The sequence below is a fragment of the Neovison vison genome, chromosome 2 (assembly GCF_020171115.1).
Source record: "Neovison vison isolate M4711 chromosome 2, ASM_NN_V1, whole genome shotgun sequence".
Lineage (NCBI taxonomy): Eukaryota > Metazoa > Chordata > Mammalia > Carnivora > Mustelidae > Neogale > Neogale vison.
In genome coordinates, this window is record NC_058092.1 from 86,298,143 (window position 1) to 86,304,142 (window position 6,000).

Genomic DNA, 6,000 nt, shown 5'->3' on the forward strand with positions numbered 1-6,000 from the left:
GTTCAGAAGTTCAGCGTGGTTTCACCAGGTTACAATCAAAGTGTTGGCAGTCTCGTTCCTCTCTGGAGCCTGTAGAGGAGAATCCATCTCTGGCTCATCTCTGTTGTTGGCAGAATATAGCTCCTTGCCATTATAGGATTGAGGTCTGTGTTTTGTCGCTGGCTGTAAACGGAGGACCATTCTCAGCTTCCAGAGACCGTCACTTTCCCTGGCACCTGGTCTCCTTCCTCCATCTTCGGAACCATCAATGGTGAGTTGAATCTTCATGTCTATCTCTGACCTACCTTTTGGCCTTGGTGGCACTTTTTAAGGACTCTTGAGATTTAGATTGGGTCCACCCAGATAATCGGGGATAATCTCATCTCAAATTATTTAATCTTAACACAAAATCTCTTTTGTCTTATAAAGTAACACAGTTAGCAGGTTCCAGGCATTAGGACACGGCATCTTTGGGGGAGTCGTTATTTTGCCCACGAAATACATGGAAACAGATCTGTACATAGTGTGTCTGATTGCAAAGAGTGAAGTTAAAATAGGGAGAAAGAGGTGGGAGGTAAAATAGAACTAATCTAATCACATTCCTTCTACTTATCCTACTTTGGGGCCAGTTTTATGACTGGCCCCTTTAGGCCTACACCTTCCTTGACAAAAAATAAATGTTTTAGGCCTCCTTAGTGATTCTGAAACTTTTTCTTCATACCCTTGTTAACTAAAAAATGTATACCAAGTTTCAACATTTGGGGTTAGTATTATCAAACAAATATTTTTAAAAATATGAATTACACTTTAACTCTTTCAATATGCTTAAAAATCTACACATCCCCTCCCTACAATTCATCTATGTGATCTACAGGCCCTCTGTTGTCTTTCCCAACACCAGGAAATAGGATTCACTCTGTGAGACACCTCATCTGCGCGGAAGCCCTGTTTCAGCTGGCAACTTTGACCTTGTCTATATCACTTGTTAAAGCAGGAAGTGGCCTGACTGGCATGAAACACACTCTCATCTTTAGGACCTTATATAAACTGCATTTTCTGGTGGAGCCTACAGCTCATGTTTCTAGGACACGAGCATATTTACAAATATGGTTTAAAAATTTCTAGTTAGGGGCACCTGGGTGACTCAGTGGGTTAAAAATTTCTATTTATATGATGTCAGCTTCTTATTAACCGGTTGTATCATTGTGGAACATCATGTCCCTGACTAGACCCGCAGCCACATTTTTGTTCTGTTCTCCTTATGGTGAGTTTCCCCTACAAGGTGGAATTTGCGGTGTCTACAAAAAGTCTGAAGGACCATCCCTATTTTCAGGAATAGCATCAAGGAGCCCCGTAAAGGCTCTTTGAACCTCTGAGCTGGGGTGGAGATTAAAGGAGAAATGCTCTTTGCCTTAAAGACTGTTTTTCTTTCTTCATAAAAGCAATCAGCCTTACTTTACTCTGAAAAATGTTAAGAACAAGAGAACTCATTTGCAGAGATGAAAACCTGAAAGCATAAAGGAATGGTAATTTGCTGTAGCTAAAATTAGACCCCACCTTGATGCATTTATATCACGTGGGTTGTTAGCAGCGCTGTCCAGCTTCATCTGCAAAGAGATGACGTCAGAGTTGGCAGCCAGGTATCAGATTCAGTTGGTTTTACTGTGTTTTTCTTCCAAGCGGGATGCATTTCAGTGATTTCCTCTTCAGACTCTCCCCACAGACATAAGGGGGAGGTATAATTATCCCATTTTTGGTTCTAGTCATTTATCATGACACTACATATACCTATGAAAACTATATAGTCACAGTCCCTGCCTCCAGGGGACTTAGGTCCAGGAGTGGAGAGAAACACAAGACAAATAATTACACATTCTTTCATTACAGTTGGGATAAGCAACAAGAAACAGAATGGGAAGTGCCGTGAACATTTATAAAAGGAGGAACTCAATTAGTTTGGATGTCAATAAAAGCCCAAGGAAGTGACATTTAAAAGACCTGAATAATGAGCAGAAGTCAATCAAGTGATGCTGAATGGGGAGCTGGAGGAGAGGGAAGTGAACTCCAGGTGCCATCCAGGCGATAGTCTGCAAACTCTGAGCTGAGGGCCATAGTTCCGCTTTTCACTTGACTTCCACTCTTACTGTGGAAACAAGAGACCCAGAAGATTCCAAAGAGTCTCTCTAGGTGAAGACAGACTTTCCGCCACAAAAAGCTTCCTGGGAGAAGTGGCAAGTGACCCCTTGTGCCATCCTATTAAATTGCTTACATCATCACTATTTTTTCAAAGAATAGTTTTCATTTTAAGAAGAGGAGAAGTACAGAGCTAATGTTTCAGATCAAGTGGTCAATTTCAATAAACATTTCACATTAAAAAATTTTTTTTGTTTTAATTTTCAAACCAGTCTTTGGTATGAGTGCTCACCTAGCCTGTACTACACTTCAGCTCAGTGGCCATGTCTTGAAACTTGTGATCACCTGCAAAAAAAAAATCTTAACATTCAAAGAAGCTCCTCTTTGACCACCATCTTATGTCCTTCCAGATTTCTCCTTGGACACTATGTCTATACAAGTTTTTTGATTTTATTAAAACTTCCTTCCATTCCTGGAACTCTCCATATTTTCCCAATAGCCCTTTCTTCTACCTTCAATTTCTTTCTGATCCAGCTTAAACAACATGGTCCCTCACTTCAAACCCTCTTGACTACATCCTCACCTCTGCTTGACCCGTTGTACTTCTTTGTGCTCAAATGGCATGAACCCAAACATGCCATCAAAATCTTGGCTTTCTATAGTCCTATATTTAGTCTGACAAATGTTCATGGAGGGTGTCACACAATCACAAGGATGAATGCCATTATGAATCCATGATCTTCAAGTCTGAGTCAACTATCAAATGACTTGGTAATCTATCTAGTTTTTCAATGTCATCCTTACTTAGAGCTCTCATCACCTCATCACCTTCCTGTTTGTTCTAAGTCATCTTGAGAGGTCTCTTGCTCTCTGCCAATCAGTTCTCCTCAAGCAACTACAAAGAATTTTCTAAACCTAACCCAGGTCATTGCATTTCTTAGGCAAAACACTATCCACTTGTCTGCCTGAATTCCAAAGACCTTAGCTTGACGTATAAGCTTCTTCATGGTTTGGTCCCTTTTCCAGCATCTTCTCACAACTCAACACACATCTTGCTCACTACAGCTCAGTCACATGGAACTCATGGAATTTCCTAGAATGAGCGGTGCTTTCCCTAGCCTCTTGAACTTCACAAATTATAGCATTCATTTAGAAATCAGGAAACAGCTCCCTCCTTCTCTACGTTTTCTGACTTTAGGAAATCATCTCTGACCTCCCAAAACTGAGTTAGGTACTCTCCCTAAATGTTCTCACAGTTCCCTGGGATTAAGCTATAACCCTTATCTTGCTAGTTAGCAATATTTTTTGTTGTTTACTCTTCTGTATGTTTCTGTAGGCCATAAATTCCTTGAAGGCAAGGGCCATCTATATAAATGCTAGAAGCATGAAAGAGAGTCTGTTGACACTGGAACACTGATCTCTTCACTGAAGCCATCTCAAGAGTTAAGTTCCCACCACACCTGTGTCTTCAACCTGGATCCTTCACACCAGCACTTCCATGTGTTCAAGCTGATACCATAGCAAAGAAATTTTTTTCTTGATCAGCTATCTCCATTTAGCTCCTGCTTTATTTCTCTTCTTACCTTTGTAGGCAAGCTTCTTGAAAGAGGTATTTTCTCTAACAAGAGAAAATTTTCTTTTGTTCACCCAACCCACTGTCTATTTCTCAGTTCACCAGCCTCTCTTGCTTACCAATGACATCTTTGTTGCCAAACATAGCGAACACTTACCTCACTTACATTCTTGGAAGCATTTTGCATTGTTGCTGTTCTTCCTGCTCTTTCTTTGTCTCCTTGGTGGCTCCTTTTCATCTGCCCATATCTTAGATGCTGGTTCTCCCAATGTATTCTGTCTTGGCCCTCTTTCATCTTTAGTGCCCACAATGTCTTTCAGGAATATTATCCATTCCAGTGGGTCAAGCAAACATCCATATCCTGCTAATCTTTGTCCAGAGGTATCTCCAGAATCTTACATTTCTATTTACCATCAGTATTGAATATACACACTCGGATGTTCCACCAATCCTTAAATTCAAATTGTCCAAATCTGAAATCATGAAATGTCCTCCCCAAAACTATACCTTGTATGTTTTCTGCTTCAGTAAATAACATCACAGTTATTTAACTTCTCATTCTCCTTTGTCCTTACTCCCATTCCCACAAAAACTCTCCAGATTTGTTTATTTTTGCCCACAATTCTGTATTTTCTTTCCTATGGTTTTATCTCTCTAGTGAAATTACCCATCTGACCTTGCAGGTTGTCTATCTCTTCTAGTAGAGACTTTAACCTCTTCACCACTGAGCTCTTGGTTTCAGCATTGCTTTATCTCTTGGCAGTGTGTGGCTTTCCTATGCTTCATTACATTTTTGTTGAAAGCTGTAAGACAGGAGATTCTGAGACAGATTGTTTTATACCTGGAAAGGGGCATATCTTTCCTTCTGCTAGGTCTTTGGCGTGGGAATTTGAATTAACTTCAGAATTAAGCTGGGTTTGAGGCTTGCTGTTCCCGGAGTTAGTCTCTGTACCACAGGCTTCGGATGCCTCTGGTGATACTTTGTGTTTCTGGTGGGGCTGCTTTGTCGGTGGGTTTTCATAATGTTTGCTCCCTCCTTAGATTTAGGTCTTCCCTTTGCATTGCACTCACAGGGAGCCCATCTCCATGCTCTTGCAACTCTCCCAGTGTATTCCATAGTTCTTTTTACTCGATGTTTGCCAGCCTTGAGTGGGAGAGGAGGGGAATTTTCCATTCCACTGATTAAGCTTTGGTTGTCAGCGGGTACTCTGTCCCTGGGTCTTGGGATTGTCACTTTTCCAGTGCTCCTACTCCTTTCCCAGTTGTAGTGCTAGCTTCATCAGGTGTTCCTTCTCTCTGCTTGGAGTAGAGAGTTATTCCTTAACCTTCCCCAACTACAATGGGTTTTCATCTGAGCCCCAAGAGCTGCAGTCCTTCCTATCACATTGGCCACCAGGAACTGTCAGCTCTTCTTCTCTTACTTCTTTATTATAGATTCTTTTTCTTCACTGGCTTCTGTTCCACCGAGTTTTAACACACTCAAGTCTTTGTCCTGACAGCCAAAATTATTAAATGAGTAGTCTGTACTCCCTGAATCTACTTTCTCAGCCTTTCCCCATTCTCAACACTTTCCCATCAGGCCCCCACTATTCCTGTGACATTCCTCTTGTCAAAGTTTCCAGTGGCCTCTTTGACACATAATTAAATTGACTCTTGACTGTCTTTATCTTGATTGGTCCACAGTCAGTGTTTGGCACTGTGGACTACAATCCTCAGAGACCATGCTTGACCTTCTGCACCTTTCCCAGAACATCTCGGCAAGATAATGACTGAGAAATAGGAAAACAAGTGCCAAAAGAGTAACTAAGCCAGTCGCACTTCAGCAAGCAAACATTACAGTCAATTTATTTATAGTGCAGCATAAATTGTTCTTAAAAATTAAAGATGCAGATGATTGGAGTCATCTGGTTATAGTAAGTAAGTACTACATGGCAGAGTCCAAATGAGAGGGCTTTCTTTATTTCTAATTACTCTCATTTTTTTATCATTCATATCTATTATTGAATTTGAAATTCTAATTTAGTGTGCTTTATTTGGAGTTTGAATTATTGTGGAGTTCAAAGTCTTATATGCTTGGGGCACCTGGGTGGCCCAGTGGGTTAAAGCCTCTGCCTTTGGCTCAGGTCAAGATCTCGGGGTCCTGGGATGGAGCCTTGCATTGGGATCTCTGCTCAGCGGGGAGCCTGCTTCCCCCTCTCTGTCTCTGCCTGCCTCTCTGCCTACTTGTGATCTCTGTCTGTCAAATAAATAAATAAAATCTTAAAAAAAAAAAAAGAAGTCTTATATGTTTTCTAATTCGGAGACAGTGGGTTAAA